The following is a 26,139-nucleotide window of genomic DNA, read 5'->3' on the forward strand; positions in this document are numbered from 1 at the left end:
ACAAGTCAGTAACGCGTTGGTCCACGTCTGGCCCTTATTCGAGCAGCTATTCGGCTTGGTATTGATTGATGCAGTTGTTGGACGACCTCCTGAGGGATATCGTGCCAAATGCTGTCCAATTGGCCCCTTAGGTCGTCAACATATCGAGCTGGTTGGAAGGCGCTGCCTATGATGCTCCAAACGTTCCCAATTGGGGAGAGATGCGGCGAGCTTGTTGCCCAAAGTAGTGTTGGGCAAGCACGAATACAAGCTGTAGATATACTATGTGCAGGCGGGCATTAGCATACTGAAATGTAAGCCCAGAATGGCTTGCCTTGAAGGGCAACAAATCAGGGCGCAGAATATCGTCGACGAATTTCTGTGCTGTGGTGTGTATGAAACCAAAGGAGTCTTGCTATGAAATGACATGGCAGCCCAGACCATCTCACGTAAGTGTCGGGCCATATGGCGGGTGACAGTCAGGGTGGCATTCCGTTGTTGTCTGAGGCTTCTCCAGGCACGTCTGCGCTGGTCATCGGTTCAATTCGTCACCGAAGACAATTCTTCTCCAGTCAATGAGGCTTCAGGCCGAATATGCCCGTCATCACTGCAAGCGGGCTTGTTGGTATACAGAGGTAAGTGGCAGTCGGTGGTGCAAGGGGCGCCTTGGCTCAGCTCCCTCTCTGAGAGCCGCCTATTACTTGTACTTGTGGTCACTGGAGAACCAGTTGCAAGTCATATCGATGTTGATGATGACGAATCCAGGGCTCTGAGTGCCCCCCTGACGATTGCTTGGTCGTCACTTTCTGTCGTCTCTGTAGGTGGACCGCTTCCCTCTTGACACTGTGTATGGCTGTGGTTCACCCATGCCTGCCAACATCGTCAAATAATGGCATCGCCCCTATTCAAATGTAGAGCCATTCGCAGATTACTCCAACTGGCTTCTTTGAGTCCATTATCATTTTCTTCCTCAAATGCTGACTGCATATATTCTTCATGTGCCTGTTCTCGAGGCGTAGTTACTGTCCCATTTTAGTACATGGAATGAAATTCGCAAAGACTTTATACCCTGGTATATCCAAATTGGTGAGCATGAAGGATACTTGGTACTTCCCCATCGTCCTATCAATCTGTCCGGTAGGTGTTCGTTAAGGTAGGCCGTTACGTCACGATGGTAGAGGAGAGGTCCTCCATTCTGCTGGAAACACCATTCTCAGCGCCGAAACATCTCTTCGATGCGTGGCATGGCGTACTCTCGTAGTAAGGTCTGGTAATTTTCACCAGTTAATGTGTACTGAAAGAAATCCTGATAAATCATTCCACATTGTAACTCCAGGTAGATAAACATGGTTTCCAATGTCACTTGAGGATTCTCAAGTGACCAGTAGATACAATTGTGACGATTAACGGAATCATTTAACTTAAAAGTGGCCTTACCACTCCACACAACCTTGTATGGGATATGGTTGACCTATGCGCTTCTTGCTCGATGCCACTCAAAGAACTCAATGTCCCGGTCATGATCACCCATATTCAGAGCGTGGAGTTATGTAGGACACGCTTCAGAATGCGATGGACGCTCGTTTTTAGAACTACTTTCTCACGAGCCGCTTGCTGCCAGACTTTATAGGAGATTCCTCAAACCTTTCGATAAATTCTGTTTCTCTTGTGGGACCGGCGGATGATCGTGGTCTTTCGGAACGGCTTTACTGCCCATTCTGGACGTTCCTTCTTCCTCAAACTAACCTCGCAGGCGAGTGATTGTGGGTCGCGTAGATGCACCTCATTGAAGCTTCACTCTGAACTCACTTTGCTCTTTAGGCCAGTATTACACTATCAAATTTCGTTGTGCAATATCTTTATCAAATATCTCTTTCAAAGAAATTTGATGGTGTAATAGGGAACTTTGTCAAATGTCGTCAAATATTTGATCGAATCTAGGGGCTCGCTGTAGATTTGATCAAAGAAGTCGCTTGTCTTCTCTTCACTGCAATGTGAAATGTTACCACGTGGAGCGCTAGCATCGCTGCAGCGTTCTGTCATCTGTAATGTTTTTATAAACATTGCCGCTAAATACAATTGGTGTGTACCGACAACAACAAAATTAATAGAGATGTATGAAGCTGATGAGACGCTTTACAAGGTGAGGCACCCTGAATCCAAAAATAGATTGAGAAGATCGGAGACCTGAACTGGCCTAACCTAAGCTAACCTGACCTAACCAAACCTATGAAACTCCCCTTATGAAAATTATACATGACTGTGTTTAAACTGACACACAATATTTTTAGCGCAACGCAATCTGACTTTCAATAATCCCTACAAAAGAATGGCCCTGCCTAACATTAACCTATACCTTTCACAAATCACTTACCTCACAAAAATCTTGGTTACTCGAACTACTGCAATACAGCGAGCGCCACTACTGCCAGCTAAATAAAAGATTCAAACTACTGAAGGGACTAACTACTGATAGGCATAGTTAGCAAATGAAAGACTTTAATAGAGAACAAACAATGTATTTACCTCAATAGTGTTCAAAAGTCATAATGTATATAGCAGTTCATGATATCCAGTATTGCAAATTTCAAAACTCCGCCATCTCTCTCCCCACATCCACCACTGCTGGCGGCTCACCTCCAACTGCGCAACGCTACGCGCTGTTCACGTCCAGCTGCCCAACACTACAATGGCAGACAACAATGCAAACTAACCACAGACTGCACACAGCACAGCCAGTGATTTTCATACAGAGAGCGCTACGTGGCAGCGGCGTTACCAATATAAGAATCTAAACAGCCTACTTACATAGCCCCCATGCTCCCCACAAGAAATTTTACAAATTGTTTTGGGCACTGGGCAATACATATTTGTTAAAATTTTTCATAATCGTAATTACAATAACAAAGAAATCAAATGCACACTCTTATTGATACAATGTTGATCAAAAGCTAAAATTTTCTCACAGTCCATAAAGATAGCCCTGATCATTCATCATAATAGTAATTACAGTTTTTTTCACAAAGTCTCATTAGTAAAAGAAATTGCACACAGAAGTAGTGGATTTCCATACAGTCTTGAAGAAGTAGTGTTGTCCTTCCAAAGGAAAGACAGTGCTGACTCGCGCGACTGCTACGGTCGCAGGTTCAAATCCTGCCTGGGGCATGGATGTGTGTGATGTCCTTAGGTTAGTTAGATTTAAGTAGTTCTAAGTTCTAGGGGACTGATGACCACAGATGTTAAGTCCCATAGTGCTCAGAGCCATTTGAACCATTTGAACAGTGCTGACTCTTGAAATGCAGACAGGTAATGGGCCACCACAGAGCAAATCCACAGCAGAGTCAGACGAAGTTTTGAAGAATATTGGTAGGTAGGTCATCACAGAGTAGACCCATTGTAGTCCTGGTAGAGATTACGGTATTGGTGGGCCACCAGAGCTGCAGACCCACTGCAGTCCTTGTAGAAATAATGATATTGGTGAGTCATCAAAGATGCAGACCCACTGTAGTCCATGTAGAGACGGCCAGCAGCCATCTGTTGCGACTGCGCAGGTGCACATTCACCATCCCGAAGAGTCTTGCGGAGAATATAGCAAGTCCATAAACCGCCACTTGTGCACTCACAAAGTTTTTGGAATTGTCCTTACAACCAGCAATGCTGTTATCCAGTCCCTTGCTGAATTATTAACACACGTGCAAACACTAACAGTCCCTACTTCTCACATATTGTCCATATACTATGAACAACAGAAATGTGTGCAGGGAAATGAATGCTTACAAGTTACTTAGTTTGATAAACAGGTGTCAATTACAATTTTATAACATGAGAATACAATTACAAAGGCACAAAATACATCATTAAAGAACATAACGATACAGATAACATTTGTAGTAACACAGGCTTTACAAAAGAATCGAAATAACATATACATCAGTGTTACAGGAATTATGACATGAGTACATACATAAAAGATCAGAATAACTTTTGAAATATCAACTTTACACATGAGCATTAAAATAAAACAGAATAAATAATGTCTAAGCATATTTACAAGGTAAATAACATATTATTAATGCCAATTATATTTGAGGATAACAGTATTCCTCATCATAGTGAATGTAGCTTAGTATTAGAAGAAGAAAAAATTCTATGAAACTACACAGACAAAGGAAGAAAACAAATACACAAGGGTACACAAACACATAGTGGGATAACACAAAACGAAAGGACAGGGTTCGTTTTCAGTGTAACATTTGGTACTGCAGTCCATCCCAAAACTTCATTCCATAGATCTTTCGTCTTATTTCAACATTTTCTTCCACCAAAAAAAATCCTATCCAAGCATGCTTTCTGTATTTTTCTCGTATAACCTCTCAGTGCATTTCTTCAAATTCATCGCAACTCATTCTCTTATGGGCTACCCCCTCTTACGCTAACTTAAATCTACTGAGCTCAGATGCTAAACTAAGGGACGAGGCAATGCAGCAGCACAAAACAATTAACGCAACAGCAATAAAAAAAAATGCAGATTTGCGAAGCAAGCAGCATTATAGAACTTAGCAAAGCAATTGCAATATTACAACTAATATATGGCAATGTGCAGCAAACAAGAAAAACAAATCAGTAGTAAACTGGCTTAGAAGAGTAACACAAAGTCAAATTCAGTAACACTATGCTTGGCAGACAGCAGCAACAAATGAAATAACTTATATGTAAACATGACATAGCTCAAGCAGAAAAAAACATTACACTAAAGACAATAATGCAGACAAGGGAAATGTATATTCACATCTTAATGTCTATGTAAATTAAGTGGTGCACCACAAATTTTTCTACAAAAGAAATTACCAAGTACTTGAAAAGAAAATTCTGTATGCAATTCCTGTGAAATGTTTTTGTGCTCCTTCGTTTTTTTTAAGTACATCATACAATTATTTCTTTTTACTGGATCTGTAGGCATAAAATATTTATATTAGTACATCTATAAAATTTTATTTTAGCCAGTGCTGCAGTGCAGCTAGGAACTAGATATTAAAGAAAATGAGCAAATATGTACAAAGTAAGGCATGAAACATCATTCATTAGCCATATGGCATTTCATAAGGTAGTAAAAAAATCTCTGAACTCTCGTAGAAAGATACTTGTCACAATCAGGTGTGCAGATGTAAGAATGTTTCCAAGTAATGAGCGTGTCGTATTTGCGGTGCTTTCTATAAAGGAATGTCAATAGCGAGGTTAATGGCCTCCCTTTTTTTTCTACCTGTGCCTCTGAAAAGGCACACACTAATATCTTTTTCTCCAGCCATCTGACACAGCTGGGTGCCCACGACGCATTACATGCAGGTGGTCACTTAACTTTCTTACGGAAATATTTACGACAGCAGTTTCCGCTACAGTGACAGTCTCATATAAAAATATTTCACAGGTCAAGAATTTAGCGTTACCAAGCTGTAGAAACAAAATCCTATTGATATAACAGTGTCCAAAAATTTTCGTCGGCATTGTAATACATTCACGCATTTACATACATTTCATAGCGCTTAAATTACGATTCTTGGTTTCCAACATCCTTTTTCACAAATCAGAGTCCCTAACCACTACTATTATTCCTTACCTTATTACACATATACATATTCGTCGACACTTCTTCAATATTTCATCATAATAAATACATAGCATAACCAAATTCCTCATATAGCATCAGCGTATTGATCATAAACATACCTCAACAGCATAATACACATAGTCGTCGTAATAATAACATCATTACACCTCAGTCAACTCTCAAAATCGTAGTAGCTTCCTCCAATAATTTCAAAACCTAAAAAAATTCTCTGCTCATGTCAAAAGTGTCATCTGCCTCAAACGTACTTTAAAAATCGTGATCCCATACCATTCAAAGCTCTCATAATATCACAATGGGACCAAAAAAATATGAACAGTTCACAAAGTACAGACAAAATACAATTTCGTAAGTGTGAAGTAATCCAACTCTGTAATTGCGTAAACATGTGTCACTGACGTAGTAAAAAAATGTTTGTCTCTCTCAGTTAAATGATCAAATAGCTGTGTAATTATGTGTTAGAGAAATATGGTACCGATGTGTAAAGTTGTATAAGCAAATACCATATTAGCTAGGGCTCCTTGTGCTTGCCAAACACATGATACACAAAGTAGGCATGTACCCCCTGAGGATTAATGTAATTATACCTTCAGGTGTTACAGATTACAAAAATGGAATGAAATGTGTTACGGAAAACCTTTGTATCATTGTACTTCAAATATCTTTAAAAAGAAATGATTTAAGTACAAAATTAATCACTCAAATACGTGTACTGTAGCGCTAAACTGTGCGTCTTGTTGTAAGATAATCTCTGTGGAAGTGTCGTAGGTATTGTCCTCCGAAAGCTAAGTTCTGCAGAAGTCAATGTACTTACCTCATGATAAACAAAAGTGAAATGCTTTGCGTATAGATATCTTAAATATTACGCTTATTGCCGTGATGAAGAAAGTACTGTGCTGTAACGTATTGTTGTGCTATGGGAAAGGCTGTCTCCTTGTAGCTATACCACAAAAGTTACTACTAAAACATGTTTTACTTTCCAGAAGAATTCAGAAAAACTGTGCAGATATAAAACAGAAACACCGCAAAAGCAACATTGTAAATTGTCACTCATTAGTAGTGTCGTGATAAAATCGTGGAGCTGTCACATAAACTAACCACTGTGTCATCTGGTATCTCACAGAAAGCACCTGAAATCCAGAATCCACTCTTAAGCAAACCAAAATGTTGCATGAAAATCTCATTAGCAGTGCCGGTATATGTTCCAAGTATGTGAGCCTTATAGTCGGTACGCGATCGTGCAACTAACAAGCAAGAATGTACAAACAACAACACTGCATCGTCCGTTCACTATAACAATGCATTCGTAATTTCTTGTCTACGTTACCTATGTTCTTGACTGGATAGTTAGTTAGCTTTAAAACATAGTTGCATGTTAACAGTTTGTAAGTGTGACAAAGAGTACTAGTAACGTGAAGTGAACAATTTTGTAGCAAAGACTAAATTAAAAAACTGTTTATCTCTCAATAAACGGTTTTACATGTGAGATGTGGTGTAACCCTTTGCTCTTCTCAGTACGCAGAGTTTCAACTTGAATGCAATTATCATGCAGTATTCGTCTGTAAAGAATACTGGAATTTTGCTCAAGGTTAGCGTCAATGTCATTTTTCCCTGAGCCAGCGGGCGCAAGTGGCTGCCTGCGGTGCGAGCCATTGTCTGTTTCTTTGTTGGCGCATGTCGTTATTGGGATTAGGAGACCTAACTTCTACAAATTCGCCTTGCCGAGAGGGCCCAGCCCTGTTTGAAGCTCGCCAGTTCTGATGGAATTCAGGTCTGTCGTTACGATCATATCGTCTGTCGTCATGTCGGTATATTCCATAGTTTCTTTCTTGTTGGTCACATGGTGGAGAATTTCTCCCTGAATTATCACTGCACGGTGGACCGTTGTGTCTGAAGTTATTCTGTCTCCCATGATAATAATTGTTCTGGTTGCCAAATTGTCTGTTTCTGAGTGTCTCTGTCATATTCATTACTACGGAAATGCGATCTCTCTCTGTAACTATTACTCTGCCAGTGGTTGTCATACGGGTGGTGTCTATTTTGGTCACGATTTGCGTTGTATGAATAGACTTATGTCCAGTTATTGTTTCTGTCGTCACGGAATTGTGACAGATGTGACCTGTAGTGATTATTTTCCTGTTTTAGCATCCCGCGACTGTCTGTGTCAATTTCTAATTCTTGTAAGAGTCCCTGAAAAGCTTCAATGTCGTCTTTGCAACGTCCTGCCAAAATAATATTTCTTAAATGTTCAGGCAATTTCATTAAGCAAATGCGGATGAGTTCTGAAGGGCTGTATGGATTTGAAAGATATTGATTCTTATGCAACATCTCTTCAAAATACACTCCTGGAAATGGAAAAAAGAACACATTGACACCGGTGTGTCAGACCCACCATACTTGCTCCGGACACTGCGAGAGGGCTGTACAAGCAATGATCACATGCACGGCACAGCGGACACACCAGGAACCGCGGTGTTGGCCGTCGAATGGCGCTAGCTGGGCAGCATTTGTGCACCGCCGCCGTCAGTGTCAGCCAGTTTGCCGTGGCATATGGAGCTCCATCGCAGTCTTTAACACTGGTAGCATGCCGCGACAGCGTGGACGTGAACCGTATGTGCAGTTGACGGACTTTGAGCGAGGGCGTATAGTGGGCATGCGGGAGGCCGGGTGGACGTACCGCCGAATTGCTCAACACGTGGGACGTGAGGTCTCCACAGTACATCAATGTTGTTGCCAGTGGTCGGCGGAAGGTGCACGTGCCTGTCGACCTGGGACCGGACCGCAGCGACGCTTGGATGCACGCCAAGACCGTAGGATCCTACGCAGTGCCGTAGGGGACCGCACCGCCACTTCCCAGCAAATTAGGGACACTGATGCTCCTGGGGTATCGGCGAGGACCATTCGCAACCGTCTCCATGAAGCTGGGCTACGGTCCCGCACACCGTTAGGCCGTCTTCCGCTCACGCCCCAACATCGTGCAGCCCGCCTCCAGTGGTGTCGCGACAGGCGTGAATGGAGGGACGAATGGAGACATGTCATCTTCAGCGATGAGAGTCGCTTCTGCCTTGGTGCCAATGATGGTCGTATGCGTGTTTGGCGCCGTGCAGGTGAGCGCCACAATCAGGACTGCATACGACCGAGGCACACAGGGCCAACACCCGGCATCATGGTGTGGGGAGCGATCTCCTACACTGGCCGTACACCACTGGTGATCGTCGAGGGGACACTGAATAGTGCACGGTACATCCAAACCGTCATAGAACCCATCGTTCTACCATTCCTAGACCGGCAAGGGAACTTGCTGTTCCAACAGGACAATGCACGTCCGCATGTATCCCGTGCCACCCAACGTGCTCTAGAAGGTGTAAGTCAACTACCCTGGCCAGCAAGATCTCCGGATCTGTCCCCCATTGAGCATGTTTGGGACTGGATGACGCGTTGTCTCATGCGGTCTGCACGTACAGCACGAACGCTGGTCCAACTGAGGCGCCAGGTGGAAATGGCATGGCAAGCCGTTCCACAGGACTACATCCAGCATCTCTACGATCGTCTCCATGGGAGAATAGCAGCCTCCATTGCTGCGAAAGGTGGATATACACTGTACTAGTGCCGACATTGTGCATGCTCTGTTGCCTGTGTCTATGTGCCTGTGGTTCTGTCAGTGTGGTCATGTGATGTATCTGACCCCAGGAATGTGTCAATAAAGTTTCCCCTTCCTGGGACAATGAATTCACGGTGTTCTTATTTCAATTTCCAGGAGTGTATTTGACAAGACTGGAAAATTCAGATTGTTCAAAGTGTTTCATCATCATGATGCTATGTTTTACTCGGTCTTGTGTAGCTTGAGATCAATATGCTGAGAGGAAGGCATGGTAAAATTCTCCTTCACTGTGGCAATCGTGAATGACCGATCGCATTCTTACAGCTGGTTCATTCTCTAAGTAGCCACACATAAATTCTAATCTGTGTTCTAATGACCAGTTGGGAGGAATACAATGAGAGAATTGATGGACCCACGCTTGTGGATGAATGTCGTTGGCAGAATTCCTAAACGTTTTGAATGTACGTGTAGTAATGAACAGCTTATAGTCAAAATCGTAATGACGGCGAGTCGCATGTCGGTCATTGTTACGTCGTTTCGGCGGTTCCATCTCAAAATTCGGTGTGCCTTGCCAATTTCTTTCATAATTTCCGAAGTGCCCTGTGTTATTATTTTGTGGCTGTTCCGTATTTCTATGTCCCTCTTCCCATATTGGAGCGCGAATGTCCTCTGAAATACGTAATTCTTGTATTACCTGTGTCAGCTGATCTTGTACTTCCCGGATTTCTCTTTGGTGTTGCGTATTAATTTGATTCTGATTTTGTTTGAATTTCTTAATTTGTTCATACTCTTCTGTGTGAGTGATGGCTACAGGTCTTGTTTCATTCAGATCATCATCTACCTTTGCAGATAAGTTAGTGAACTGATCCAAAAGTTTGGCTACTTTCTCCGATAGTGTACTTATTTCCTCAGTGTGTTTTTCTGAACCAAGTTTCAGAGTGTCCATTTGTGTTGAAATCGTATCTACTGTGTCCTTTAAGTTTTCTTGAGTTTTTGCAAGTTGTGTAACCGAATCGGTAGATGCAACTGAGTCAATTTTAGCTTGCAAGGTGTCGTGATTTTCATGAACAATAGTTTGCAGTTCTTTTATGGCTGCTTCGTGATTCTGTAATGCATTTTCATGACGCGAAAAAATAGGTTGGAAATGCTCACAAATTTGTGTTTTTACGTCATTACAGACTTTTTGACATTTCGATTCGATGTTATGTAACTCAGTAGTTAAATCTTCACGTGTTTGTTCAAGCGTGGTGTCTAACTTTTTAAGATTTTGTTCCACTGTGTCTAACTTTTGAAGATTTTGTTCCATTGTGTCTAACTGTTGCTGTGTTTGTCTCTGGTGTTGTTCGATTGTCTCTAACTTTTGAAGATTTTGTTCCATTGTGTCTAACTTTTGAAGCTTTTGTCCCATTTGTTGCATTAATTGTAATAACAATGCACTGGTGTCTGAAACATGTTCCTCAGTGCTATTCGGCAATGGATTTGAACCGACAATAATCGCAGTTTGAAAAGCAGAATATGTCTCTTGACTTATTTGAGAAAAGGGTGAGGACGCAACACCTGAATCTACAGTATTTGCAAGATTGTGTCCTTTCATTTCGGATTCCTGAGGCAAGCTGTTGCCGACCGATTGATCGATAATGCTTCCCTGTTCACTAATTGTTTCACTGTCTACACCATTGTTTGCAGCCCGCTCCATTTCCCTATGTACAATTACCAAATTACTACTCTGAACATTAGTTAATTCATTACTCGGTGGCGCTAACACACTGCTTTCGTCTTCACTGTCATTTCTCAGTTTACTTTGGCGTGTTACGTTTTTCACACGCCATTATTGTCACAATATTTCACACGATAACACAGAGAAGCACAATTTGAAGTGCAAAAATAGGAGAACACATTAACATAGCACTGAAAATAATATCTAGTTAATTGCAAGCGCAGCTGCGAAATACTTGGTGCAAATCTACATGCATGCCACAACTGTTTTACTGTACAACAATGAAAGACTGCAACTACAAAGGAGATTGTCTCTACAATTACGCGCTGGCAATAAACAATAGCTACACTAATTACACAAACTACAAGAAAAATATCAGAAGATTCCAGTGAGGTATCCTCAGCTAAGGGTCGACATATGAAACGTCCCCTTATGAAAATTATGCATGACTGTGTTTAAACTGACACATAATATTTTTAGCGCAACGCAATCTGACTTTCAATAATCCCTACAAAAGAATGGCCCTGCCTAACATTAACCTATACCTTTCGCAAATCACTTACCTCACAAAAATCTTGGTTACTCGAACTACTGCAATACAGCGAGCGCCACTACTGCCAGCTAAATAAAAGATTCAAACTACTGAAGGGACTAACTACTGGTAGGCATAGTTAGCAAATGAAAGACTTTAATAGAGAACAAACAGTGTATTTACCTCAATAGTGTTCAAAAGTCATAATTTATATAGCAGTTCATGATATCCAGTATTGCGAATTCCAAAACTCCGCCATCTCTCTCCCCACATGCACCACAGCTGGCGGCTCACCTCCAACTGCGCAACGCTACGCGCTGTTCACGTCCAGCTGCCCAACACTACAATGGCAGACAACAATGCGAACTAGCCACAGACTGCACACAGCACAGCCAGTGATTTTCATACAGAGAGCGCTACGTGGCGGCGGCGTTACCAATATAAGAACCTAAACAGCCTACTTACACCTAACCTAACCTAACCTAACCTAACTCTCTCCAGTAGCAAGGAATAGGAGTGTTACAGTGAGCCTGTCTTCTGCAGATATAGCAGTTCTTAAGTGAGTATTGTGCTTTGTGATATGAGGATAAACTTCGCTGAGCACATACAGAAATGTATGCTCATCCATTCTTAAGTAATTGATGTACGACTTGACGTCCTCCACTATAAGCTCACGTAACAAGTTTGGTGAATGCTTTTATCGTGTCGTCGTAAAACTCACGGCTTACCCCAGGTACGTTTCCTTTTTTCCCCTGCTTCTCTTCCGCAATTGAGGTACATGCAACTGCTGCGGTTAATAACAAGTTGTTGTCAGCCATCTTGAACTTTAACGAAAAATATGATGACAGTGTAATACCCCTTTTTAGCGCCACATCAAAGATCTTTGTCAAATATATTTGACGAATATTTGGTCACATCTTTGATCAAATCTTTGACAAAGAAACTTTATAGTATAATACCGGCCTTACTTACGTTCTCTGTCTTCCAGTAGCAGTTCGGAATGAACTTCCTTTGCTCAAGGTTCAGCCCGCATTCAGTCATTTTCAAGCTGTCGTACCTAAAAAGGGAAAACAAGTGTACTGTAGTTGTGAAATGTAAAAGAGTGCATGAATTTTTTGTGACACAGTGTATGTTTTGAGAAGCTAACTCGCAGCGGGCAAATTACCCAGACTGTTACGTCCACTGTATGAGAACGAGAGCACTTTGCGATTTGCAACTAACTATCCATCCCGTTAGGTGACCGAAGTTAAGCGCTGTCGGGCTGGGCTAGCACTTGGATGGGTGATCATCCGGTCTGCCGAGCGCTGTTGACAAGCGGGGTCCACCCAGCCCTTGTGAGGCAAACTGAGGAGCTACTTGACTGAGAAGTAGTGGCTCTAGTCTCGTAAACCGACACACGGCCGGGAGAGCGGTGTACTGACCACGTTCCGCTCTATATCCGCATCTGGTGACGCCTGTGAGCTGACGATGACACGGCGGCCGGTCGATACCTTTGAGCCTTCATGGCCTGTTCGGACGGAGTTTAGTTTTAGTTTTAACTAACTATCCACAAAATATGAAAACTTTCCGAAACTTTTTCTTTCTGGCATCCCCCACAAAATGATGAATGGAGAAACGTTTATCGCCTGCTGCATTATCGCTGTTCATACAGTAAAATTTCGGAATGGGGCATGACTTTCAAATGTATTAAGTCTGTACTACTTACCCTCTTCGCAACACATTTTGCAGACAGTATCTACTCATACCGCTCAATCTACCTGCAAGATTATATTTTTGTACGACACGTAGTAGAGGAGAAGTGACGTCATAAACATTGAGATACGTGAAAAACTAATTTTCTCAAAACGGAGCAGTTGGATTATTTAAGAGAACGGGGAATGGTGTTACTGTAACTGCTAAACGGGTACGGCTACTGCCTTACTCGAGAACAATCAATCAGTTTATCTGCAGGCAAAGCGTGTACGACTACACTCAGCGCCAGCCACTGTGACCGAGCGGTTCTAGGCGCTTCAGTCCGGAACCGCTCTGCTGCTACGGTCGCAGGTTCGAATGCTGCCTCGGGCATGGATGTGTGTGATGCCTTAGGTTAGTTAGGTTTAAGTAGTTCTAAGTCTAGGGGACTGATGACCTCAGATGTGAAGTCCCACAGTGCTCAGAGCCATTTATTTGACTACATTCACTTCCAGTTGCACGTGTAGGCTAGCAACTGTTTCCAGAACTTCCTCCAGATTACTAATGGATCCAACATCCAGGACAAAAAAAATTCATCTTACTATCACATCTCAACTAACCTCAGTGCTCGATGTTGTTAAACCTTTATCTGTATATATATCTATACTCCGCAAGTTAACTTATGGCGTGTGCGGAGGGCACTTCCGTCACCCGAATTTTATCTCCCCTTTACTGTTGCACTCACGCTCCTCTGAAGAACGGCAGTCGGTACACTTTTGTAAATTTATGTGATTTTTCTCGTCGTGATCATTTCGTGAGACGTATGTGGGAGGGTAATGTGTTACACGGCTCTTCCTCGGACATACGCCCTCGCAATCTCGGCAGTAATTTTTTCGTGGTGCATAACGCGTCTCTTGTACCATCTGCCACTAGAGACTGATGTGCATCTCCGTTACGCTCTCGCGCTACTGAAAGATTCCGTGACGAAACAAGCAGCTCTTCGTTGGATGTTGTCTAGTTCTTCTATCAGTCCAACTTGGCAAGGGTCCCAGGTTGGTGAAAGTACTCTAGAATCGATGTAACTGGTGTTTTTAAGCCACTTCTTTCGTGGATGAATTATACATTGAACAGCCAAAACTCGTACACATGCCCAATATCGTGTAGGGCCCCCGCGAGCATGCAGAAGTGCCGCAACACGACGTGGCATGGACTCAACTAATGTCTGAAGTAGTGCTAGACGGAACGGACACCATGAATCCTGCTGGGCTGTCCATAAATCCGTAAGAGTAGGAGGGGATGGATATCTCTTCTTAACACCACGTTGCAAGGCATTTCAGATACCTGTATGCTCAATAATGTCTATGTCTGGGGTGTTTGGCAGACAGCACAAGTGTTTAAACTCAGAATAGTGTTTCTGGAGCTACTCTGTAACAATTCTGGACGTGTGGGATGTCGCATTGTCCTGGTGGAATTGGCCAAGTCCTTCGGAGTGCACAATGGACATGAATGGACGCATGTGATCAAACTGGATGCTTACGTTCGTGTCACCTGTCACAGTCGTACCTAGACGTATCAAGGTGCCCATATCACTCCAACTGCACACATCCCACACCATTACAGAGTTCCACCAGTCTGAACAGTCTCCTGCTGACTTGTATGGTCCATGGATTCATGAGGTTGTCTCCACACCCGTACACGTCCATCCGTTCGATACAATTTGAAACGAGACTCATGCGACGAGGCAACAGGTTTCCAGTCACCGACAGTCCAATATCGGTGTTGACGAGCCCAGGAGAGTCGTAAAGCTTTGTGTCGTGCAGTGATCAAGAGTATTCGATAAGGTTTTCGGCTCCTAAAGTCCATATCGATGATGTTTCGTTGAATGGTTTGCATTCTGACACTTGTTGATGGCCCAGCATTGAAATCTGCAGCAATTTGCGGAAGGGTTGCACTTCTGACCCTTTGAACGAGTCTCTTCAGCCGTCGTTGGTCCCGTTCTTGCAGGGTCTTTTTCCGGCCGCAGCGATGTCGGAGATTTGATGTTTTTCCGGATTCCTGATATTCGCGGACACTCATGAAGTGGTCGTACTCTCTCCGCACTTAATCGCTACCTCGGAGATTCCTTGTCCCATCACTCGTGCGCCGACTTTAACAGCACGTTCAAACTCACTTAATCTTGATAACCTGCCATTGGAGCAGCAGTAACCGATCTAACAAATGCGCCAGACACTTGTCTTATATAGGCGTTGCCGACCGCAACGCCCTATTCTGCCTGTTTACATACCTATGTTTCTGAATACGCGTGACTATATCAGATTCCTTGGCGCTTCAGTGTATTTCCTTAAGAGTCTCGCACTGAATCTCTGTCTAGAATCTGTAGTTCCCGCTATTTCCTTTAATGTAGTCATTTCACCTTGATGCCGCTCCGGATGGTTACTTCTAGGTAGTTACTGTTTACGATGTCTTGTCGCCAGTACTGAGTCTTTTCGCCTTTTTGTGTATTATACGTTACGTTTGTCCAACTTCAGGGGCAACTGTTACTGCTACTGCACTAGTCTTCGACCATTAGCAGGTGTCTCTACATATCGGTACAGTCTTGCGGCTCTGCAGCCTATCTATAATAACGACAACAGCCTCGTTCACAAATAGTCTCACGTCGCCGCCGACATTATCCCCCAGAATGTAGATCACTAATAAAATTTGTAAATAGTGGTGACCCTACAACACTCCCTTCGGGTACTCTCGGCATCATCTTAGCAGCTGTCGATTGTGTTTCGACGAAAACGGCTTGTAAAGTTCTGTCTGCAAGGATGTCCCAGACCCAATATGCTCAGATTCTCAGTAAGGTTGTATTTTTGTTCACTAAACGGCAGTGGAGAATTGTGTCGGATGCCTTCCAGAAGTGGAGGAGCTCGGCAGCAACATGTTGCCACTCATACTTTCTGTGTTGAAATCGCGGTGGTGAAACATATTTTTACGCCTGATGTCAGCCACCAAGGAAAGGAGAGGTGTCAGCTTACATTATCTCGTCAAAAGATGTCCTACGTTACATCCTGAGGCTTCTTGCCCTGCAGTGCTTAATTTCTAAAATTTTAGGTTCGGGAATGCACCTTTTCAATCATACACACCACACCCCTCCCCCACTCCACACACACACACACACACACACACACACACACACACACACACACACAGTCATAAAAATCACAAGTTTAGAGTCTTGAAAGCTGAGCGTCAATTTATTTTCCAACAACGTTGCTGGGCAGGAAAAGATATCGAGCGCCACTGCGGAAGGTTCAAATGGTTCAAATGGCACTAATCACTATGGGACTTAACATCGGAGGTCATCATTCCCCTAGACTTAGAACTACTTAAACCTAACTAACCTAAGGACATCACACACATCCATGCCCGAGGTAGGATTCGAACCTGCGACCGTAGCAGCCGCGTGGTTCCGGGCTAAAGTACCTAGAACCGCTCGGTCACAGCGGCCGGCACGCCGGAAGGGACGTGACGAGTGGAGAAGAATATTTCCTTTCTTCTTCTTCTTCTTCTTCTTCTTCTTCTTTTCTCACGAATTTCTCTCCTGTGCCAACCTCTTCATCTCAGAGTGGCACTTGCAACATACGTCCTCAATTATTTGCTGGACGTATTCCAGCCTCTGTCTTCCTCTACAGTTTTTGACCTCTTCAGCTCCCTCTAGTACCATGGAAGTCATTCCCTGTTGTAACAGATGTCCTATCATCCTGTCCCTTCTCCTTGTCAATGTTTTCTTCACATTCCTTTCCTCTCCGACTCTGCGCAGAACCTCTTCATTCCTTTCCTTATCATTCCATCTAATTTTCAAAGTTCGTCTGTAGCACCACATCTCAAATGCTTAGATTCTCTTCTGTTCCAATTTTCCCACAGTCCATGTTTCACTGCCGTACAATGCTGTACTCCAGACGTACGTTCTCAGAAATTTCTTCCTCAAATTAAGGCCGATATTTGATACTAGTAGACTTCTCTTGGCCATGAATGCCCTTTTTGCCACTGTTAGTCTGCTTTTGATGTCATCCTTGTTCCGTCCGTCATTGGTTTTTTTAACTAGATAGCAGAAATCCCTAACTTCATCCACTTCGAGACCATCAGTCCTGACGTTAAGTTTCTCGCTGTTCTCATTTGTGCTACTTCTCATTACTTTCTCCCTTCTTCGATTTACCCTATTCTGTACTCATTAGACTGTTCATTCCATTCTGCAAATCATGTAATACTTCTTCACTTTCACTCAGAAAGTCATGTCATCGGCGAATCGTGTCATTGGTATCCTTCCACCTTGAATTTCAGTTCCACTTCTGAACTTCTCTTTTATTTCTATCATCGCATCTTCGATGTACAGATTGAACAGTATGGTCGAAAGACTACATCCCTGTCTTACACCCTTTTTGCCGGCCGAAGTGGCCGTGCGGTTAAAGGCGCTGCAGTCTGGAACCGCAAGACCGCTACGGTCGCAGGTTCGAATCCTGCCTCGGGCATGGATGTTTGTGATGTTCTTAGGTTAGTTAGGTTTAACTAGTTCTAAGTTCTAGGGGACTAATGACCTCAGCAGTTGAGTCCCATAGTGCTCAGAGCCATTTGAACCATTTTACACCCTTTATAATCCGAGCACTTCGTTCTTGGTCGTTCACTTTTATTATTGCCTCATGGCTCTTGTATTATCCGTCTTTCCCCATAGCTTACCGCTACTTTTTTAGAATTTGGAACATCTTCCACCATTTTACGTTGTCGAACGCTTTTTCCAGGCTGACAAATCCTATGAACGTGTCTTGATTTATCTTTAGTCTTGCTTTCGTTACCAACCGCAACGTCGGAATGCCTTTCTGCTGCCTTTAACTTTCATAAAGCCGAACTGATCGTCATCTAGCTCATCCTCAATTTTCTATACCATTCTTCTGTATATTATTCATATCAGCAACTTGGATGCATGAGCTTAACAGCTCGCACTTGTCAACTCTTGCAGTGTTCGGAATTGTGTAGATGACATTTTTCCGAAAGTCAGATGGTATGTCGCCAGACTCATACATTCTACACACCAACGTGTATAGTCGTTTTGTTGCCACTTCCCCCAATGATTTTAGAAATTCTGATGCAATGTTATATATGCCTTCTGCCTTATTTGATCTAAAGTCCTCTAATGCTCTCTTAAATTCTGATTCTAGTAGTAGATCCACTATGTGTTCTAAATCGACTCCTGTTCCTTCTTCTAACACATCAGACCAATCTTCCCCCTCATAGAGGCCTTCAGTGTATTTAACAGTGGAATTCCCGTTAATGTTACCACCCTTGCTTTTAATTTTACCGAAGGTTGTTTTGACTTTACCATATGCTGAGTCAGTCCTTCCGACAATCACTTTGATAGGCCCGCTAAACCCGCTGGGCAAATCAGGTAATAAGATTGTGGAAAGGGCCAAGGGTTGAGGTCAGTTTCTGCTTCTGTCATTTACTGTAATTTTAATAACCTTTACAACCAAAGCGGCACATAGCCGAATCTTTACCGAATGCAACTCTTTCACAGCTGAAGGCCTCCAATAAGAAATATTAACAAGATAAAAATCCAATTAAGATAGCAATAAAATAATTTAAAGAAGCAACATATGCAAGGTGCAATACCAATGGCTGAGGGCCGCAATTAAACTTCAAAATTTTAAAATATATTGCTGTAATCAATGTTTAAGCTTCAAAGATAAATTTAAATATTAATTTTGCAAAATTTTGAGAACCAACAAGTAACCATAAACCTAAAATTTAACATAGCTGACAACAGATAATTAAACACCGGTGGCACTCAGAAGGCCTCCAGGGGATCGGTCTGCCCTCGTTCACTTAAGTGAGACAGGTGGTGAGCCCAACTATACTTGATCCTTCGGAACCCAACCAGGGGACAGCCACGGACCGACTGACACGACGACTTGCTTCCCGTCAATCAGTACATGAGAACTCAAACCTGCAATGCTACAAACGTAATAATCCACAATGGAGTATGTATTAGCCGTGAAAATTACACACCATATTGGACAGCGACAACAGGTGAGGAAAGGACGCTACCTGAAACTACGTTAGTGGCCAGGGCAGGTAACCGGAACCCTAACGGCCCTTAGGCAGAGAATTCCGCTGATACACTTGAATTTGAAACACGGTAGTAATTAACTTCGCTCAAAAGAACACTGCCTCAATGTACATCTGTGCCCAGAACACTAATGGCCACAAGACAGAAAATTTCACTGGTGCACTCAAATCGTAGTCGACGAAAGTAGTTAATTGCACCGCACGGCGGCTAAATCTCAGCAGTAGAACCACTTGGTGTTGCTCACCAGAAAACTCCCCAACAGCAAACCACCGAAGCGAACCACCACAACATGAATAGACGTGGCTTGGGTACTTGAAACCACTACTCAACTTTGACGTCCTGGGTCGGTGAACCATGAAGCTCCTGGCGATCGGACAGCTCCACACACGCTCCGAAAGTGCGCAGGGACTGCTAGCGGCCCCAGCCGACTGCACCCCGCGGAGATAACTTCCCTCGTCCGCAACAACCAACCGACTGCTTGCTGGTAAGTCCGCGACTGCTGCCCCGTTGCGACTGAACTGCTGGTGCGTCTCCCACTCACCTCCAGACACACGACGGCGGAAATACTGGCTTGGACGCAACCGTGAGGGGGAAACACGCCCACTGGCTTAACGACATCCCTGCACCAGGAAAGGAGCGACCCAAGTTCTGCAAGATGGTAACTGAAGGGGCCCAGAAGCGCTCAGAGAACCAGTTACACGTCGCCCGATGAGGCGACCAACCTCTCAGAGCCAATACGCTGACAAAATTTAAACTAGTCGTCAGTGTAAATAACGACAACAACACACACACACACAACCTGACAAGACTGGCAGATCCGGACTGCGCTCCAGACACGTTACAACTGACCGGTAGACCCGAACTCGCGACTCGAACTGGCGATCCCAACTAACTTACAACAGACAATGAGCGGGAAGTAATGGCAGTCAAGCAAAGATACTACGAGAAGGGATATATCGATACGCGCTGCTAACGTCAGGCAAAGCAGCAACTCAGTGACAGTAGTAATTTAAATTAACATAGGGAGGTGGAAGTACGTTAAAAACAGTGTGTAAAATACATAATGGCGGGAACACGAGCCACGCACAGCTCACACTTATTTTCCGATTTCTTCGTATTTTCATGAAGCCATTTTATCTTAGCTTCCCTGCACTTCCTATTTATTTCATTCCTTAGCGACTTGTATTTCTGTATTCGTGAGTTTCCTTCAACATTTCCGTACTTCCTTCTTTCATCGATCAACTGAAGTATATCTACTGTTACCCACTGTTTCGTTACGCCTTGCGGGTAGGGATGCCATGTCACGGATTGCGCTGCCCCAACCGCCGGAGGTTCGAGTCCTCCCTCGGGCATGTGTGTGTGTGTGTGTGTGTGTGTGTGTGTGTGTGTGTGTGTGTGTGTGTGTGTGTGGTTCTTAGCGTTAAGTTAGTATAAGTAGTGTGTAAGTCTAGGCACCGATGACCTCAGCAGTTTGGCCCCTTTGGAATTCACACACATTTCAATATTTTCTTCACAGTTACCCTCATTGTACCTATGTTTTTCTTTCCAACTTCTGTGCTTATCCCTTTTCGAGACATCCATTCCTCTTCAACTGAATTGCCTACTGAAGTATTCCTTATTTCTATATCTACAGCCTTAGACAATTTCAAGTGTACCTCGTCATTCCTTCCGTAACCCACTTCTTTGCGTATTGATTCTTCCTGACCAATCTCTTAATATTTAGCGTACTCTCCATCACTGATCTGAACCTATATCTGCTCAAGGGTACGCCTTACAATCCAGTATCTGATTTCGGAATCTCTGTCTGACCAGGATGTAATCTAACCGAAATCTTCCCGTATCGCCCGGCATTATCCAAGTATACCTCCTCCTCTTGTGTTTTCCTTATCGGCTCGAAAGGCTGCTAACTTTTAGCCAGAAGCTATGGCATAGATTAAGACACAGTAGATTTCGTTAAAGCACGTTATACAGACCTCACGTTCAAAGACTCTTCACATTATTTATTTCTCAGTGACATACGTAACACGAGTCGTCTCATGCTAGTAGGCCGCTGAGGTTGCTGGCTGTCTTAAACAAAAGGCGATATGAACCATTCACAACGTCTGAATAGAGACGGCAGTTATTGCTGAAACAATCGGTTGTCTGTTACACCGATTATTTTCATCTCCAGTTAAAGCTAACTGTTAGAACCGCTCAAAATAACCGGTTTTTGAAGTAACCGAATTTCGATATTTTTGTTGCTATTATTTCCATAAATAAACGATAGTACCTGGCAGAGATTGAAAAATTCTACGACTGCCTCAGACTTTCGCCTCGTGCGTTTGAAGATGCCTAGAATCAAACTATCGAATAAAATAAGTAAATAAAAGAAAACATTCCGTCCGCCGTTCGCTTCATTTCTCGAGAAGCAATGAGGAACTACAAGAAATGCACCAGTATTCACGTACACACTTCTTAAATCTCTGTTAAAAAGTCTTGTTATAATCGAGGATCACACAACTATTTGGGCATCAACAGTATTCAGTGCCAATGAGTGAAAACTAAGGGTGGAGAACTCTGTTTTTCATCTTACAATGTCCGTTTCTCAAGGCTGGAAGCAGGTAAAGGCATATTACGCAGACACCGGCAGCATATTAACTAATTTCTGTTTTTATTATAAACTGTGAATGAGTTGTTAAGTTTTTAATTTATTACTCATGCCACAACTTCCATTTTTTACTGCTACATATAAAAGGCAGACAAGTAGGCTAATAAGCTTGTGTGTAAAATTTCTCGCGTTCTTTTTCTGTAACTATCGTATTTAGAATGAAAAGCCATCTTTTAGTCTACTTTGTAACGAGAATTTCCAGTGGAGCTGATTTTTTGCTGACAAAATCAAAAATATTTTTTGAAGAAATTCAAGTGAAAAATTTAGATAGAGGGCAAACTACAATATTTACCGGGAACAATTATATGTTAATACTTAAAATTCCATAATGACTTAAACCAATGGCGAATATTTATTGTCCAGCTTGTTCATAAATACTTTTTCTATAATATATCGATTCGTAAGTCGAATCCTCCTATCAGAAACAATTCCATTCAAAGTCGATACAAGTCTTTCAGAAGCCTACCGAACTGTTTTTTAAATAAAGGTTTATCTGAAACAATGAATTTGAGCACCGCTGCTACGCCAAATTGATACATCGGTTTTACACCCGCTTATCAGTAAAAGAGAAATATACCTGTTAAAACGGAGACCAAACAAATACCGGAAACTACTGGTTATTCAGAACCGGTATCGCTTTTAACTGGTCGAATTTTCCCATCCCAACTTCGGAACGAATCTCAACTCATCCTGGTTACACTACACATCTATCTCTCTAGGTTGCTGGCGGTCGTAAACAAAAGACAGTTGTGATTCTTCAGTTTCTCCCGGCATATTTCTTGCCCGAACAGTCCACGGGTGTACTGCCGGTCCATAGTGTCCAACGGGCACAATATTTCGGCGATCAGACATGTCGCCATCGTCAGGTGCGCTGACGAACTGCAGTTTTAAAATCTGCAGTGCCGGCTTGTTCCAACGAGATTTAAAAAAATCCCTAGGAGGTGCTGAAATGCCGTTCAGACCGAAATTAAGCCCTGGTGCAATGCATCAAATCAGTGATAGAACAAGGCTCTGCTTGTGATCTGTCGAGTCGGATTGTGATGCGATGCTGTGTGTCCGTCTCGTTATCATCGCAGAAAAGAAGGCTGAGCGCCGGTGTCAAGTTAGTCACGTGACACGGACACGCCGTCCACTTGTCGCAGAACGACGACGACCGTGTCTGGCAAGGCTTCGTCGAGAAAGTGCAGAAAATGCTGCGCTATTTAACGATGCAAAATTGTGAGAACAACAACATTCTAACAAGGGGAAATTAATGTCTCTTTTTAAGCCTCGCGATATTGTATCACTAGCCCGAAGGGAGAAGGAAATACAAGGGAAAGGCAGACATAATATATCCCGAGCTGTTGCATTCTCAAACAGCTGTGTTGCGTAATTTGGTTTCACGTAAAGTGGACCAGTATATCGGCCGCCCTTGCAGCTGCTCTGAATTCGCGGTGATAAGGACAGCTGGTAGCATCTCGTCGATAAACAGGTCCAGTGAAACACGAATAATGGAAGTACGTCCGTGAACACGATGCTCTATAACACAGAAATAAATTAATTCCCTCAAAACCTATGTTAATTGTGGTATTCTGATAGGACAACTTCAGTAATAAACGCCGAACAAGGGAATTCCCCTATGTTAATCCCATTCCCTTCCCTGTCCTGTCTGAGCCCGAAATCTTTGCAAGGCTGTGGAGCCATATGCGTTGCTCCCGAAGTTATAGCCATTTTTCCGAGGGCTCGTAAATTATTTCAGCCATCTTGGAATTTCTGCATAGCACTAATGCGATAACTGCAGTATCTTCGTTTTTTTTTAAATCTACATTTACTCCTCAATTCACACTTACGTGCTTGGCAGAGGGTTCATCGAAATACTTCCACACTATTTTTCTGCTGTTCCACCCTCGGAGACCGCGCAGGAGAAACGAACACTTATATCGTTCCGTGCCAGCGCTGATTTCTCTTATTTTATGACGATGATCGTTTCTCCTTGCGTAGGTGTGCGCCAACAGGATATTTTTGCGTTCTAAGCAAAGAACTGATGCATGAAATTTCATGAAAAGATTTCGTCTTTGTTTTAATGATTGTCACCTCGACTCGCAACCATATCCGTGACACTCTCTCTCCTGTTTCGCTACAGTAAAAGCCGAGGTGCCCTTGTGTGAGCTTTTGCCATGTCCTCCGTCAATACTGTCTGGTAGGGCTCCTACAACGTACAGCAGTACGATAACGGACACACGTAGTGTAGGCAGTCTCTTTATCGGATTTGTTGCATCTTTTAGGTATCCCCCAATAAAACACCGCGTTTTCCTCGACTTGGGCAACGGCCTTGCAGCAGTGGATACACCGGTTCCCGTCGGATCACCGAAGTTAAGCGCTGTCGGGCGTGGCCGGCACTTGGATGGGTGACCATCCGGGCGCCATGCGCTGTTGCCGTTTTTCGGGGTGTACTCAGCCTCGTGTTGCCAATTGAGGAGCTACTCGACCGAACAGTAGCGGCTCCGGTCAAAGAAAACCATCGTAACGACCGGGAGAGCGGTGTGCTGACCACGCGCCCCTCCTTTCCACACACTCAGCCTGAGGGTGACACGGCGGTCGGGTGGTCCCGGTGGGCCAGTTGTGGCCTGAAGATGGAGTGCTTTGTTTCGCCTTGCCCGCAACATTACCTACGTGATCTTTACAATTGTAGTTGTCTGTAATTGTAATCCCTAGCTATTAAGTTGAATTTACATACTTGGTTTGTGTGATTTATTGCATAATCTACATTTAACGGGCTCCTGTTAGCCCTCATGTGGATAACCTCAAATTTTTAATTATTTAAGGTCAATTGCCACTTTTGGCACCCTATAGATATCTCGTCTAAATCATTTCGCAGTTCTTCTAGTCACTTTACTAGATGGTAAATGACAGCACAATCTGCAAAAAATCTAAGGCGGCTGTTGAAATTTTCTCATAAATCATTTGTATAGATTAGGAACAGCAGGGGCCTATACCGCTTTCTTGGATAACGCCAGATATCCCTTGTGTTTTACTCGATGTCTTTCGGTCAGTTACTAGGAACTGTGAGCTTTTTGACAGGAACTGTCATATTCGCCATTTTTAATTTAGTGCAGGTGTCCTGTTTCTACATCTTTTTGTTTTTCTTGACGGAAATGTTGGTAATACTTCAGGGGTATCATGCAGGATGGATGAGGACGAAAGTGACTTGATGATCTGGCGGAACTGTATGTATATTTTGGACAGTCGGTGGACGTACTCTCCACTGCTTTTAGACAAGTCTGGTACTTTTATTGCAGTCACATCAGTAACAGTATTAATTAACACACAACATTCCACTGACGGTTATCAATAAACGCAACCTGTTGGGAAAGTAAAAGAGTTTTTCAACACCTCGACGAAGAACTTAGCGGAGAAGCTAAACGGAATTTCTCTGTTGTCCCAAGACTCGTGCCGAGCACTGAATTTTCCACTGAAGTGATTTCATGATGTGACAACCAAGTTTATGAGTGCGGGATTATATGCTGACGTTCGGCTCAGTGGTACCCGTTTCGAGGAGTGCTGACGAAAGTACTTTTATCGTAGGCATTTGTGCGGCGTGGGGCAGGAGAGCTGGTGGAATGACAAGACTTTGTCCCAGTATGTTGTCACAGTGTCTCATAGAGTGAGGGCGTGTGAGCCGTACGTCTGATGCGGGCGTTATGCCCGCTGGTCCTGTCTTCGTACTGTTCAAGAGCATTAGGCTGTGCCCCGGCATCGTTTTTCGCTCTTACCCTTGTCTTATCGTACAACATGAACACGACACCACACCGCATACACACAACCATTACTATCACCTAAACTTGACACACTAATACACTCTGATATTACGTGTGGAAAGGGGCCATAGTTTGTGAAGGAAGAAAACAAATTAAGCGATTGGCAAGGGGGCGCTAGCTGAGAGGCTAGAATATTTATGAATGCCAGAGCTTTTCAGGGAGCGCTTTGGTTCCTGTTCGTGGAACCACTTTATGCAGGCCGGAAATAAGCATTTTCGGGAGACGCTTCCTGGAAAGAAACGTTTATGTAAATCTTTAAAATGTAAGCGTGGAGCCGAGGAAACGTATGCCACTGCTGAATATGTTGGTCACTTGCGGTTCAGAAACTCTTATTTATTGCCACGTTTCAGGCGCAGCCCAATATCATAACATCTGCCAAAGAAAAGAACAGAGGCATAGACACAAGCTTAATTCACGAAAGTCGCGAAGAGTTAATTTACAAAAGGTGTTACACAGAACGCTCAGA

General features: G+C 43.3%; 1 protein-coding gene and 1 pseudogene across 3 annotated transcripts in view; both read left to right on the forward strand.

Moving 5' to 3' along the window:
- LOC126484094 (UDP-glycosyltransferase UGT5-like) overlaps window positions 1–26,139 on the forward strand; it is a 168,306-nt gene that overhangs the window by 128,026 nt on the left and 14,141 nt on the right. The window lies entirely within an intron of this gene.
- LOC126485442 (5S ribosomal RNA) lies at window positions 24,178–24,294 on the forward strand (annotated as a pseudogene).

This window comes from Schistocerca serialis, chromosome 6, assembly GCF_023864345.2.
Source record: "Schistocerca serialis cubense isolate TAMUIC-IGC-003099 chromosome 6, iqSchSeri2.2, whole genome shotgun sequence".
NCBI lineage: Eukaryota > Metazoa > Arthropoda > Insecta > Orthoptera > Acrididae > Schistocerca > Schistocerca serialis.